The sequence below is a fragment of the Macrobrachium rosenbergii genome, chromosome 1 (genome assembly GCF_040412425.1).
Source record: "Macrobrachium rosenbergii isolate ZJJX-2024 chromosome 1, ASM4041242v1, whole genome shotgun sequence".
Classification (NCBI taxonomy): domain Eukaryota; kingdom Metazoa; phylum Arthropoda; class Malacostraca; order Decapoda; family Palaemonidae; genus Macrobrachium; species Macrobrachium rosenbergii.
Genome location: NC_089741.1, coordinates 31525056 through 31541320, shown reverse-complemented (window position 1 = coordinate 31541320; position 16265 = coordinate 31525056).

Sequence of the window (16265 nt, the reverse complement as noted above, 5' to 3'; positions counted from 1 at the left end):
TTGTGTTTGTGTGTGTATGTGTGTTGAACTGTTTGAACCGTTTGTTTGTGTTAAACTGTTTGTGTTTGTATATCTTTATGTATGTGTTGAACTATTCTCATGTTTGTGTGTATATGTGTGTTTGTTGAATTGTTAGTATATATTTGTATATATATATATACAAATATATATATATATATATATATATATATATATATATATATAAATATAATTATATATATATATATATATATATATATATATATATATATATATATATATATATATATATATATACTTAACAAAATTTCAAATTATGTCTACATATCACATGATCACAGAATACAGATGAGAATAAAAGTGGATAAAATGTGAAATTGTATATTAGTTTCATAACATTAACACTGCCTACATTATGTAAAAATTTATATAAGTATGTATGTGCGTTGTATGTATGCATGACCTCACCGCTAATCCTTTAAGCTATACGCACATGCAAGAACGTCAGCCAAGCTTATCACCTATAAACAATATTATTATTATTATTATTATTATTATTATTATTATTATTATTATTATTATTCAGAAGATGAACCCTATTCATATGGTACAAGGCCACAGGAGCCACTGACTTCAAATTTAAGATTTCAAAGAATATGGTTCTCATTGGGAAGTTGGAAAAGGTAAAGGGAATTACAGAAAGAAAAGATCTCAATAAAAAGAAAAAATAAATTAATGAATTGATAAACACTTATTAAAAAGAAATAAAAAATTAATGAATTGATAAATAGATAAAAAATGTATTCAAATGCAGAGATCAGCATTAGGGAAGTAGTCCATTGCGCCTTAGCTTAAAATTTTGAAGTTCCAGTTGTAAACAGCAGGATCCTTGATACTATATAGAGCAACGTTGCCCTAAAATGGAAGACTGCAGTATCTCCGAAAATACAAAACTGAGAAAAATGGTAGAAACTGCAGTTTTCCCTTGCCTTACTACTGATTTTGCAGATACTGCAAATGGGACCCCCTACATAAAGCACTGAAGAATCATTCTGAAACTACATTAACTCGTGTATTAATGTTTCACGAGCTCAATAGGTGGCATATCTCAATTTCGAAAATTTTACAGATACTGCAATTTTCCATTTTAGGCCAGTACGTAGAACAGTGTTTTAATAGCTTCGAAAAGCATTCAAAAGAAATCTGCTTCAGACGAGGCCGCGGAAGGCTGCGTCAAGCTGTAAAGTTTTCATTTCCATCCACATTAGGGACCTCTAGACAAGAAATGGCAGATTAATGGGGTAATTCGCCAGGGCCATTAACTTTACGTGCCGTGAAGCCTTCCTGAATGTAAATTCTGGGGCGAGCAGAGAGCCACGTAGTCCAAGATTGGGATTTGGGGTAGTTCTGTCCGAGAATGTTTTATATTCTTTGTTTCTGACTGATAGATATCTCATAATCTAAATCAGTGGTTCTCAACCTGGGGGGCGCCAGCAATTTCCAAGGGAGGCGCGAACCCTAGGGAAAAATTAAAAAATCTGTAATTATATCCGTTATTCTCTTAACAAAAGTGAGGAGCTAATATTCAGAAGTTTATGAAAAAATGCAAAAGTATTGCCTTATAACGTTAGCCTTCTGTAGTCTACTACTCTGGTTAAACTCGTTGGGCTTGCCATGTTTTGTAATTATTTACCTCCCTCCCTATCCCTCGAAACCCCTTCTCTTTCTCTCTTTTTTCTTATTTTCCTCTAAATCTGGGAGGGAATTTTACTCACAGATGCAAGGGGGGCGTGGAGGGAAGGACCAACTTTTAGAGGGGGGGGCGTGGTAATAAAAAGGTTAGGAACCACTGTTTTATATTCCTTGCTTCTGCCTGTCTCATAATCCAAGTGTTCAGATGTCCAAATGTACACATTTACCATATAGATGTAAAGTATCATTCGAAGAGGCTTTATTTGCAGAAATAATTTTAAACTTGACGTTGAGGTTTCCAGATCGGTAATTATATATAAGAAAATATTCAGTATCATGACAGATATTGAATTCAGTTACGAATACAACGGTGGATGTTTAGTATCTAGGAGATATTTTTTGGATCCCCCGTAGGAGGGTAGTGCGTCAGTGCACCTCACGCGATGTACTGTAGGCATTACTGAAGGTTCCTTGCAGCGTCCTTCAGACTCAAATTGCTAAAACCCCTTTCGTTCACTTTACTGTGCCACCGTTCATTTTCTCTTTCTTCCATCTTACTTTCCACCTTCTCCTAACAATGGATTCCCTTGTGCAGTTGCGAAGTTTTCCTCCTGTTACACCTTTCAAACCTTTTTCCTGTCAATTTCTGTTTTAGCGCTGAATGACGTCATAGGTCCAAACGCTTGGTTTGTGGCGTAAATTCTGTATTCTGTTCTATGTTTTGGATTGACTTATAGCCTCTAATAATTACAGTGGCGCGTGTTAATGTTCTAGTAAAAATGACAGTTTTATTTCAATTTTCTTTCTCATTTTCAGAACAGCAGTGCACTCGACCTTTTAATAGATCTTTAATAATATCTTGCTTTTATTTCCCACCAAAAAAAATGCCTTTATATTTATATTAACAGGTTCAGGAAACATTGTAATGAACTTAGAGAAAATAAAGTAACACAAAATTGCAAAGATACATGGAACATCACATCCAGTTATCCTTTTGAGCTGCGACGTCAGGTAATTTTTGCAAACAATCAATCTCTTTCCCAAGCCGTAAAATTTTTTTATCCAAAGGAAACAAAAAATTAAGAATTCCAAAGTTAATGGTATAGCCATCCAGTTATCCTTTTGAGCTGCAGTGTCTGGTAATATTTCTCAAACAATCAATGAGAGGCAAATGAATAACGACATTTTTTTATCTTTACATTAGTTTATGAAAACTCGGGTCCCATCCATAAGTTAATGAGTATAGCCAAAAGACATATAGGGGCTTCAGTGACTGCCAATACGCGTCTCATAATAACGAGACAAAGTGAGAGGCAAATGAATAACGAGAAAATGAGCCTCATACATTACTTCGATGAGGAAGGTCCCTGTTCACGAGGTTTGGTTGGTGAAAATAATTTCGACCTAGACGTTGATGGAGAATCGCTCGTCCTCACTGTGAATAATATGATCATTAGGCTTGGAAAGGTGGGGCTGAACCTTGTTTATTTTGCAGTATTCCAGCTGTGTGTTCGTGCTTGAGACGAGGCTTCCAAGGAGAATGAATTCGAAATACATTCCTAGCATTCATCCTTTACCATCATTCATTTTTCATATCACTTTCCAGTAGGCATTACTAGAGAGCTGTTTGCGTCACTCCGGCCCCTAACTGCATCCACACTCTGCCTCTTACTTTTTACCTGAATCCCTTCTACCCTTCTTCCATTTTGCTGCCCAGCCACTCCAACTTTTCTCCATCTTTTCATTTGGCTCAAGAGCTGAATGGCTGAAAGTGCCCCAGTGCTTGTCTTTATAGCCAAATTTCCATTATCCAAACCGATCGCGTAGAGTGAATTCAAAGCATAATTCCTGACATTTTATGTACATTTATCTTTAATTTAATTTTTCCTGATACTTACCAGGTTATTTCACCTTTTCTTTGATACGAGACCTGACTTTTCCATTAAAAACGCCTTCTACAGCCATTTCTTCCCGTTTAGTTTTTCTGTAAAGAAAACTACTGGAGATGGCTATGTGTCTGTCCGTCCGCACTTTTTCTGTCCGCCCTCAGATCTTAAAAACTACAGAGGCTAGAGAGGACTGCAAATTGGTGCATGTTGATCATCCACTTTCCAGTCATCAATCATACCAAATTACAGCCCTCTAACCTCAGTAGCATATTTTATTTCAGGTTAAAGCTAGCCATGATCGTGCGTCTGGCACTGCTAGGTGCCAACAACAGAGGCCATCACCACTGAGCCGTGGGTGAAAGTTTCCACGAGCCGTGGGTGAGATTTTCATAGCAATATTCTCTGTACAGAAAAATCGATTGCGCCGAAGAAACTTCGACGCATTTTTACTTGTTTTTCTTTGATACTGGCCAGTTTATTTCGTCTTCTTTGATGCTAGGCTCGATTTTTCATTAAAAAGGCCTCTAAAACCATTTCTTCTTTCCGGTTCTTGAAATGAATTTCTGGGGAGTATAGAGAATGAAAAGAGATGCATTTAGGTTGTAGCCTCGAAACTGTGTATCTGGAATAGTTTTCCACGAATGGGTCATTCAGATTGACAGCCACGTGTCCATATGAAAAAAATCAATTTTCTTTCAAATCCATACACCAAAGCGGTTTATTGAAACACGTACCATTGAAAATAATTTATAGGTCATATTGCGGAAAACCTGTTTTTGCAATCGAGCTTTTTTTCTATGGTACGTGTGATTTGGTCATCACTGAAATGAATTTTTGATGTTATGTTTGTCATCTAGGGAAAGTGAACGAAAGATGAAAGCCTGTGTCATATTATCTAATTGATAATGTTGTTTGAAGCTTGAATTTCAAGTCAATGGTCCCTGTGATGGGGTTGTTCCATATGAATAAGGTTCATCTCCTGAATAATAATAATAATAATAATATCAAGATAAAGGTATTTAATAGGTATTACATTCAACAAGGAGTGTTTAGCATACCATATCGACAAGTACAACGAATGATATTAACACAATTTCATGTAGATTTGTAGTTTTCCATGTAAAAGAAAACTATTGCGCCGGCTTTTGTCTGTCCGTCCGCACATTTTCTGTCCGCACTTTTTTTTTGTGTCCGCCCTCAGATCTTAAAATCACTGAGGCTGAGGGCTGCAAATTGGTATGTTGATCACTCACCCTCCATCATCAAACATAAGTTTAAAGTTAGCCATAATCGTGCGTCTGGTAACGATACAGGCCAGGGGCCACCACGTGGCCGTGGTTAAGTTTCATGGGCCATGGCTCATACAGCATTATACCGAGACCACCGAAAGACAGGTCTATTTTCGGTGGTCTTGATTATACGCTGTACAGAAAACTGGATTGCGCCGAAGAAACTTCCCGGCGCATTTTGTACTTGTTCTTAACAGCGTGGCTTCATCAATTGACACTAAGAATTTTATCGCTTTCTTGAACATTTTCATTAAAATTGTGGCATAATTAAAGATGTGAAATTGATAATCTGAATTAATATACATTACGATTATTGCCGAGTTTCATTAATCAAAGACTTGAAATTGATAATCAGACTTCATGTATATTACGATTATTTGTTGAGGGTTCATGAACTAAAGCCTCGAAATTATATTCTGACTTCACGTATACTGTATAACGATTATTACTGATGTTTATAAATAAACAAGTAAAAACTCGTCGAAGTTTCTTCGGCGTAATCTGTTTTCTGTACAGCGTATAATCAAGGCCACCGGGAAAATAGATCTATCTTTCGGTGGTCTCATTATAAATGCTGTCATTAACCGCGCCCATGAAAACTTTAACCACGGCCTGGTGGTGGCTCGCCTATATCGTTACCAGACGCACGATCATGGCTTAACTTTAACCTTGAACGAAATAAAAAACTGCAGAGGCTAGAAGGCTGTAATCTGGTATGCTTGATGGTTGGAGGGTGGATGATCAACATACCAATTTGCAGCCCTCTGGCCCCAGTAGTTTTTAAGATCTGAGGACGGACAGAAAAAGATGGACAGAAAATGTGCGGACGGACAGACAAAGTTGGCACAATAGTTTTCTTTTCAGAAAACTAAAGCTTATTTTCTCGTGAAATTTTCATCTAATATTCCACTCAACTGCGACGTAATTACCATATGTGGGCGGAAGCTGGATAGAGAGAGAGTCCCAGACGAGGTGAAACGGCCTTTCACTAATCTCTCCTCCTCCTCCTCCTCCTCCCCCTCCCTCCTCCTTCTCCTCCTCCTCCCCTCCTCCTCCTCCTCCTCCTCCTCCTCCTCTTCGGAGGATTTCAACATCCCAGGTTCGAATTCTATTCGACATCGGCGATGTGGGCGATTCTGGTTGAGAGAGAGAGAGAGAGAGAGAGAGAGAGAGAGAGTGAGAGAACGACGATGGGAGTTCTGATGGAGGTTCTGAGAGAGAGAGAGAGAGAGAGAGAGAGAGTTGAGAAAAGAGAAAAAGAAAGAGAGAGATATGGAGAGCAAGAGAAAGTTAGAGAAAGAGAGAGAGAGGGGAGAAAGAAAAGAGAAAGAGAAAAGAGGCAAAAGGATAAAGAGGAGAAGAGAAAGAGAGAGAGAGAGAGAGAGAGAGAGAGAGAGAGAGAGAGAGAGAGAGAGAGAGAGGTTGTCATCTTTAATCTAAGGTTTCAGAAAATGGACATTTGTAAGGCCTGGGTTGCTCTACATAATAGGATTTTGTTTTTAAGAGAGAGAGAGAGAGAGAGAGAGAGAGAGAGAGAGAGAGAGAGAGAAATTTGATTTAATGAACGAGAAATTTTACCACAAGGATGCGGGTAACGATCTCATCGTTAAGGGCACTCGTTATTATTATTATTATTATTATTATTATTATTATTATTATTATTATTATTTTTACACATACATATATATATAATATATATAAATGTATATGTATACAGTATACATATATATATATATACATATATCGCACTCATTTTCAACTATGACTTATGACATAGAGAGAGAAGATAGATAGATAAAAAAAGATAGATAGATAGATTAGATAGATAGATAGATGAGAGAGTAAAAGATGTGGAAAAGAGGAGTTGGCTTTCTCTAATCAGGTTTCACAAGGGAGCCAGTGTTCATTATCAGAGGAGCCATTTTCATATATGTATTTTTTTTTATCCGAGAACAGAATTAATATATAACGAGGAAGTTGATTGGGTCATTTATATCCTGCGGAAGAGAGAGAGAGAGAGAGAGAGAGAGAGAGAGAGAGCATCTCTCCTCCACATTCGATATTCGTCTAAGACATTCATTGAAGAAATGAACTTAATATTATCCTCTTTCATGATAGTGGCCACTTGTCGCGATTTATAGATGCTTTCTAATCACTATTCTCTACATTAATTCAGTCTGGATTTGTGTTTATAACCTATTCAACATCCTGCTCTGTTTAAATAACTAGATTGAAAAGAGTTATCAGATTTCAGTAACAGTTTTTGTATATCAAGCAAAACATTCAACAAAGAAATTCGTAATGGCGTTTTGATGGAGGTTCACAGATCAAACACATCTTTGAGAGGCCGATTTGACTTCTTCGTCTGCGTTGCAAAAATGATGATAACCTTATGTTTCAAATGGCAGTTCCTCGAGCTTTTTGCCACGATTGGTTTTTCCTTGCGGTATGAGAGAGAGAGAGAGAGAGAGAGAGAGAGAGAGAGAGAGAGAGAGAGAGAGAGAGAGAGTGCCATTGTACTGTGTTTAATAGGTAAGTCCTGAATATACTGTAAAACACTTCAGTGCAAAATCTACGACGGTTAAGAGAGAGAGAGAGAGAGAGAGAGAGACAGACAGACAGACAGACAGACAGACAGACAGACTGATGTCTTGTATAAAAAGAACCTGGTTGTCATGGAGAGAGAGAGAGAGAGAGAGAGGAGGACAAAATTCGAGAGACACAGACTGCCTGAACGCTTGCTAATACGTTCCCATATCAATAAAATAATAATAAAACTCCTTTTCACAGGAAGACCTCGACACAAGGAGCCATATGTCCCAAAGGCTTTCTGCCTAACTCTCTACCGGAGGACTGATGACAGCATTATGTTCCGAACGCCAATTCCTATGTTTTATTTATTCTCTCTCTCTCTCTCTCTCTCTCTCTCTCTCTCTCAACTGTCGTGCAGTTTTTGGTGTACGGAAGTGTTTCTGTAATTATGGACTCACTCACGAAAAACGTACACCAGACAAATCTCAAATCTCTCTCTCTCTCTCTCTCTCTCTCTCTCTCTCTCTCTCTGAGAGTAGGGAGGCTGGGGAACCCTGTGGCGTGTAAACTGGGTTGTCAATAGGCGGGGAGACAGGGACTGGTGGTATTAAACAAAAAGTAAAGATGGGAGGTATCGATATATATATATATATATATACATATATATATATATATATATATATATATATATATATATATATATATATATATATATATGGCTTCATTTTCTCATGAGATATGTCTTCAGCTGAAGCTCCCCTTGACGGGTTCAGAAAGCCTTTTCTGAAACTTGTACCTTTTAGTTTTCTGTAGAAGAGAACTAATGTGCCGGCTTTGATGTCCGTCCGCACTTTTTTCTGTCCGCCCTCAGATCTTAAAACTACTGAGGCTAGAGGGCTGCAAATTGGTATGTTGATCATCCACCTCCAATCATCAAACATACCAAATTGCAGCCCTCTAGCCTCAGTAGTTTTTATTTTATGTAAGTTAAAAAGTTAGCCATGATCGTGCTTCTGGCAACGACATAGGCCAGGCCACCACCGGGCTGTGGTTAAAGTTTCATGGGCCGCGGCTCGTACAGCATTATACCAAAAGATGGATCTATTTTCGGTGGCTTTGATTGTACGCTGTAGAGGCTGCACAGAAAACTCGATTGCGCCGAAGAAACTTCGTTGCATTATTTTACTTGTTTTCATATCTAGCCCAGGCGCCTCCGTCTCCGCTTCCCTTCCCAACTGACCTCATTCACAGAATGGGAGCGCAAAACAAACCAATATGAACACATTGTGAACAGAGCCAGTTCATGTTGTGATCACGGCAGACCCGTCTGGGCGGAAATGAATCAGACAGGTTTCGCTTCAGCCATTTTGGGGGAAATGATTGGATTATCGTCTCTCTCTCTCTCTCTCTCTCTCTCTCTCCTCTCTCTACTCTCAGCGGTGTTCAAAGCGGCTTTCACTTAGGCGCTTTTCTTTTCCTTTTTAATTTCTCTTTCTTGTGAAATATTGTGAGGTGAATGATTTAAGAGCTTCTTGCATTTTTGGAGTTGCTGGGTATTTGTGTTGTTCTTTATTTGTTGTTTTACACACTTTATATATATATATATATATTGTATATACATTTTAGGTATGTATATATATACATTATATAATATATATATATATATATATATATATACATATAAATATTCATAATTTTTATCCTATTGACTTTTTTACTGAGAAACATATCTCCGCTTTACGGAGGGCGGAGAGAAAAAGTGCGGACAGAATAAAGTGCGGACGGGCGACAAAGCCACGGCACAATAGTTTTCTTTTACAGAAACTGGTAATCCCATTATATGTCTTAGAATTGCCATTGTACAAAGAAACATGAAAGGAATATTATCAATATCTCTAAGAATTTACAAATCTACGGAAATTCTCTCTGAAGCATTTCAGCGAACTTCATTTCTCAGCCGGACGTCATCATCCCCTTGCAAACAGCATAAATATGTAAATGATTTCATATTCTATTTGATCCTGTCATTCCGCCCTGTTGTGGAAGTGCAATTGTGGAATCTCCTGATCTCCAAAATGTTTTAAGCAAGGAACCAATTCATTCCTTCTCTCTGCTGCTGCTGACGTCAAGTGAATTCAGTTGTATCGGTTTTATTTTCTGTTACCTCATTTCTGTTTAATTATCGCCTCTTCCTATAACTTCTCTCTCTCTCTCTCTCTCTCTCTCTCTCTCCAGGCTGATTTCCTTTGTAGCCCTCTTTGGGTGTATAGTCAGTTAACTCTGTCCATAAGGGTGATTTCTCTCTCTCTCTCTCTCTCTCTCTCTCTCTCTCTCTCTCTCTCTCTCTCTCTCTCTCTCTTTGAAGCCTTCTTGTGTTTATGATAGTCTGTTGACTTGTCCATAAAGGTTTTCCTTAGCTGAAAACTTCAAAAAGAAAGAAGATTCAATCAATTAACCTGAGTAGACCAGGTTCAGCTGAAGATTTAAATTAAGAAAGAGAGAAATAAAGAAAATTAGAGCCAAATACCCTGAATTGACTGGAAAGCAATTACCTGAGTAGACCGGTTAAAAACCCTAGTTGTAAAATTGTTCGCATCAACAAAATGAGTGTATATATATACATTGTAAGATGGCCTTCGTAAAACTCTGTATATATCCATTTTCCAAAAGTAGCTGTTCCCGTTAATGCGGCACTTAGTATTCCCGCGGACGCCGAGCCAATACGTCCAGCAAATTTTATAAGAGTTACGTGGAGCCCAGTCCAATAGTTTTGCCTCCATAACTCCGATGTTGCAAAAACTTTTGGGGCGTATCTGACCCGAGTTTTAAATAGGGCGGAGTCCGACCGGGGAATTTAAACTTAATATCCTTCTCGGTATAAGGATCATTTTCTCCGTCGTTGCTCCTTTATTTTATTTTTTTGTGGTACCAGCAATTATATAATTCGTGTAGAAAGATTGCTGGCAAAGGTTCAGGCTGGGTGTAGAGCCGACAATTTAATTAAAAAGTATTTCCGATTGTGGACTAAAAGTAAACAGGTAAAAATGCTCCAGTTTCTTCGGCGTAATCGAGTTGTCTGTACAGCGTATAATCAAGGCTGCCAAATATAGATCTATGTTTCGATAGTCTCGGTATAATGCTGTATGAGCTGCGGAAGGCCATTAAGCTTTAAATACGGCTGGTGCTCCATTTCATTTTTAATCCTTCGCCAGCCCCATGAGCGCTGTTAATCAGCTCAGTGGTCTGGGTAAACTATTTTAATAATGATATAATAATAATAATAATAATAATAATAATAATAATAATAATAATGAAATAAAATCGAGAGGGAAAATATGAGAGAAACGTACGTAAATGAAAGCTGATGAGAGCCAACATCTCTCACTAGAACTTATCTTCAGCTCCCAACGTACAAAGAGAATCGTGTGTGAGAGAGAGAGAGAGAGACTCGTCAGATAAACTTGGCTAATCTAATTTCGACTGGAGAGTTAGTGGAAGGCAAGAGTGTGGAATTCTTCAGCCACCAGAAGATTAATCAGCGTTATTGATGTTTTGATAAATCCTTCACATGAAGGGATTTTTTTTTTTTGGGTGTGTGGGTGGGAGGAAATGGATTTGTATTTTTCTTATTGAGTGTTCTTTTGTTACTCTCTCTCTCTCTCTCTCTCTCTCTCTCTCTCTCTCTCTCTCTCTCTCTCTCTCTGGATATTCTTGGCTTCTCTGGTCTCTTTCTCTATGGATATTTTTCGCTCTCTCTCTCTCTCTCTCTCTCTCTCTCTCTCTCTGGATATTCTTGTTCTCTTGGTCTCTTTCTATAGATATTTTTGCTCTCTCTCTCTCTCTCTCTCTTCTCTCTCTCTCTCTCTCTCTCTCTCCTAGAAAAGTGGGACTTGCGCCTTAGCAACAACGTGCAATACATTTGGAAATCTCGTTCAGTTGTTTAGCAAGAACTCCTTGTGCTGGCACAAGGCCACCTGAATCTACAACAACAGCAGCAACAGTTAACACCAGCAAAAAAACTTTCCATTTTCAACATAAAGCTTGAGAAGAATAGATAAGATGGAGTCTGGTCTTGTTCGAAAATGCATTATGATTTTCTTTTCTAAATCCACTTAAGTGTTGCTGTTATTACGAGTTATTTTGGGAATCTGTGAAGTGCAATAGAAAATTCCGAGGGATGTTTTGCATATCTGATTGATGACTTGAAGGCTTTTACTGATCGTAATCAGAATTTGTCTTAATCCCAACAATGTTAGGCTTAAGACAAATATGTTAGCTAACATATTCACTGGGCTGAAAATTTCCGAGATGTAACGGAGTACCGAAACCTTTCCCTGAAAGAAAACCAGACGCCTTATCTTAAAAACTAACCATAGAATTTTCTTGAAATAATCTCATTATGTTTCCCACACCCAAATCACTCATGATTAACAAATTCAACCCAACCTAACCTAACCTAACCTAAGCAACCTAACCTAACCCAACTAACCAACCTAACCTAACCTAACCTAGCCTAACCTAACCTAACCAAATACCAGGACCTTCCCTGAAAAAAAAAAGCGGGATGCCATATCTTAAAAACTAACCATAACTTAACTCGACCTAACCAACCTAACCTGACTTAACCTAACCTAACTAACCAACCTAACCTAACCAACCCAATCTAACCTATCCTAAGTAACAACCTAACCCAACCTAACCAACCTAACCTAGGCATTGCAAAAAAAAAAATGGGGCAGGTGCAATACTAGTATACATCTCAGGAATTAGCTGTGTAGTTTTCTGTCATCGGGTTCAATACTACCCAGTTCACTAGGAGTTTTATATCTGGCTACAACCTGAAATGTGGAATAGTTTGCCTCCTGTGCAGCTGTTGAATCTTCTGGTCTCCATATTGGAAGTGAGGAACTAATTCATTCCTGCTTTCTGCTGACGTCTCCTGAATTGTGCAGGCTTTGTCTGGCGATCTGCACTTTATTCTGTCCGCGATTTTTTCTGTCCAAAGTTTCTTCGGCCCAATCGAGTTTTTCTGTACAGCTGCTACATCGTATAATCAAGGCCACCGAAATAGATCTATCTTTCGGTGGTCTCAATAGAATGCTGTATGAACCGCTGCCCATGAAAATTTAACCACGGCCCGGTGGTGGCTATCATACCGTTGCCAGAAGCACGATTATGGCTAACTTAACCTTAAATGAAATGAAAACTACGGCGGCTCGAGGGCTGCATTTTGGTATCTTTGATGATTGGAGGGTGGGTGATCAACATACCAATTGCAGCCCTCTAGCCTCTGTGGTTTCTAAGGTCTGAGGGCGGACAGACTAAAGTTGAGACGGGCAGACAAAGCTGGCACAACAGTTTTCTTTTTGCCGAAAACTAAAATCGAAGTCCAATAGATACAAAGCTACACACGTGATGACGTCTATTTTATTTCAAAATATCTTGGAAGAAAGGTTCCTCTGAACTTGAAGAAGCCTTCTGTTTGCAGAGGGCAGAAGTATTTCTCAAAGCAGAGAGAAGTAAATGCTTCCTACCACGGAAAGTAAACTCGAGAACGTTTATGAAAAGGAAGAGAAAATAGAAAAAGAGAGTGGGAGGGGGTAGGAGGGGGAGGGAAGAGAGAGAGAGAGAGAGCGAGCACCTTCGAACAAAAGATATCCTCTTGATATACGGGGCCAACTGTAGACCTTTATGCCCTCCCACCATACAAACAGGCCACTCAAGCTAGCCAACTACACCAGCGCCTCGCTGCTACTCCCAGCCCGAGTTTCAAAGGGCTCCCTGATGCTCAAAAGGCCTCTCTAGTATGTAGCCTATGCTGACTTCTCTGTTATTTGATGCTGGTGGGTGGCTCCTCTGGGAAGCGTGTTTGGTTGATCTCAGGTAGGCAGTACGCACCGAATAACTATATAGGTTTAAAAGGCCCCAATATATAAAATGAAAACCAGCGTCCGTTCAAATGGTTTATTGTTCGAGGATACAAAGGGTATTGCTTTCAGCTTAGGAACACTTAACGAAAGAGTTTCTCTTGTGATAATGGGAAGTCTGAAGTGAAGTGTTTGTGAGTTTCAAATTGTTTGTGAGTGTGTGTGTGTGTGTGTCTGTCAGAAAATCACTTATTAGTGTTATAAATGGGACAGAGAGACAGACAGACAGACAGATAAAGAGAGAGAAAGAGAGAGAGAGAGATAGAGAGTGAGAGAGAGACAGACAGACAGACAGACAGACAGAGAGAATATTCAGGCTAGCTAAAGAGCAAAATCCATGTTCCTCTTGATTGAGAGAGAGAGAGAGAAAATATTCAGATTAACTACAAAAGATTAATCATCTTCTCTCGATTGAGAGAGAGAGATAGAGAGAATATTCAGATTAACTACAGAAGGTAAAGCCATGTTCTCTTTGTTGACAGAGAGAGAGAGAGAGAGAGAGAGAGAGAGAGAGAGAGAGAGAGAAATTCAGACTAACTACAGAAGTTAAACCATGTTTTCTCTATTGAGAGAGAGAGAGAGAGAGAGAGAAGGGAATATTCAGATTAACTACAGAAGGTAAGCCATGTTCTTCTGTTGAGGGAGAGAGAAAAGAGAGAGGTAGAGAGAATATTCAGATTGACTACAGAAGATAAACCATGTTTTCTCTATTGAGAGAGAGAGAGAGAGAGAGAGAGAGAGAGAGAGAGAGAGAGAGAGAGAGAGAATATTCAGATTAACTACAGAAGATAAACCATGTTTTCTATTGAGAGAGAGAGAGAGAGAGAGAGAGAGAGAGAGAGAGAGAGAGAGAGAGAGAGAGAGAGAGAGAGAATATCTGATTAACTACAGAAGATAAAATCCATGTTCTTCTATTGAGAGAGAGAGAGAGAGAGAGAGAGAGAGAGAGAGAGAGAGAGAGAGAGAGAGAGAGGGGAAGGAATATTCAGATTAGCTAAAGAGCAAAACCATGTTCACTGATTCTTTCTCCAAAAGCTCTGGATTCCAGATTCAAATGGAATTCTTGAAAAGGGAAGAGAAAACTTGACGAATAGTTCTTTTGAAGAGTTGGGGTCTGAATGGAAACAAAACATCGGGTGTTTTCTACATTATTTATTTTGGGAATTATTTTCGTCGCACTTTTGTCTCTTCCTTTGGTTAATTTAAATTGGTAAGTTCCGTTTTTATATTTTTTTATGTATATATACAGTATACAGTATATATATAAAATATATATATATATACTGTATATATATATATATATATGTAGATATTATATATATATATATATACTGTATATAATAAAAAAATGAAGAAAAACAAATTTCAGAATTAAAAATGAGAATCATTACATTTTCCTCAGAAGATGTCTGCTGTGAGAAACACCAAGTATTAATTTTTCTCGATTTTTTTTTATGTCAAGAAACTCGTTTGTATAATTTTATGTCCTCCTGTATCCAGAACTGGGGAATTAATTAGACCGGGGGGGTGTGGCCTGAGGTTTGGTGAGCCAATTTTTTTATCTTCTTCATCTGCTGCTTCGTCTTACCTCTGTAAACAGATCATTTGGCTTTGAGATTATATATATATATATATATATATATATATATATATATATATATATATATATATATATATATATATATATATATGTATATATATATATAGATAGATAGATAGATAGATGGATAGATAGATATATATATATATATATATATATGTATATATGTGTGTGTATATATGTTATATGTCCACATATATAAGTTGTGTGTATAATTTATATGTATATATATATATGTCCACATATATATTTTTTGTATATAATTTGTATGTATATATATATATGTATATATATTTACACATTTAAACATATATACACGTAGGTATATATATATTTATATATATACATGCATACACACACACACACACACACACACCACACACTTTAAAAGCCATGAATACCACCATGCTGTTTTGACCCCATTTTACCCTGCCTGGAGGCTGCATAAATGCAAATAATATTTCACTTCATTATGCAAAAATAATGTTCACATTTTTTATTATGGGAGGTCAGGAATCTCACAGGGAACTAATTGATAGCAAAAAGAGTTTCAAGGCCACTTCAGAACAGCCATTTTTTCTTTGACGTGCTAATTGCCTCATTAATTAGTTTTTTCGCATTAGAATATTTTGGGTCAGATTAGCAGGTTACAGTTTTGTTGCAATGATGATATATGTATATGTGTATATATATATATATATATATATATATATATATATATATATATATATATATATATATATATATATATATCCATTTATATATATATATTAATATATGTATATATATATATATATGTATGTATATATTATACTGTATATATATTATATATTTTGTTATTATTATTATTATTATTATATATTATTATTATTATTATATATATATACATATTATATATATATATATATATATATATATATATATATATATATATATATATATATATATATCCATTATATTATATTAATTCACTTACGTGTCACATTTTGAGACATATATTTTGGTTATTATTATATATTATTATTATTATATTTATTATTTATTTACATTATTATTATTATTTATATATATATATGTATATAAATTGGTACATTATATTATTCGTTTATTCACTTATTCACAAATATATTTTTCGTTATTATTATTATTATTATTATTATTATTATTATTATTATTATTATTACAGTTAATATTATTATTATATAATTATTCCTATTATTATTACAATTGTCATCATCATCATCATCATCATCATTATTATTATTATTATTATTATTATTATTATTATTATTATCATTATTATTATTAACTCTAACACATTAACACTTTTAACCTGCTTCCTAACTCTCTGGCGATA